Genomic DNA, 449 nt, shown 5'->3' with positions numbered 1-449 from the left:
TCTGTGTTACTTCACTTAGTATAACAGTTTCTAGATCCATCCATTTACCTGCAAATTTCATGATTTCATCTTTCTTTACTGCTGAATAGAACTCCTTTGTGTAAATATACCACATTTTTGTTAACCACTCATCAGTTAAGGGACACTTAGGTTGCTTCCATCTCTTAGCTATTGTGAAAAGAGCAGCAACAAACATGGTTGTACAAGTGTCTCTACAATAGGATGAATCCTTTGGGTATATGCCAAGGCATGGTATAACTGGGTCATGTGGTAGGTTCATTTTTAGTTTTTTAGGAATTCTCCACACTGTTTTCTATAGAAGCTGCATGAGTTTGCAGTCCCACCAGCAGTGACTGAGCGTTCCCCTTTCTCCACATCCTTGCCAGCATTTGGTATCATTTGTTCTCTTGATCCTAGCCAGTCTGATTGGGGTAAGGTGATTGCTTAGG

This window comes from Nannospalax galili, unplaced genomic scaffold (assembly GCF_000622305.1).
Source record: "Nannospalax galili isolate Female #2095 unplaced genomic scaffold, S.galili_v1.0 scaffold146, whole genome shotgun sequence".
Taxonomy (NCBI): domain Eukaryota; kingdom Metazoa; phylum Chordata; class Mammalia; order Rodentia; family Spalacidae; genus Nannospalax; species Nannospalax galili.
This window is presented reverse-complemented; position numbering follows the sequence as displayed.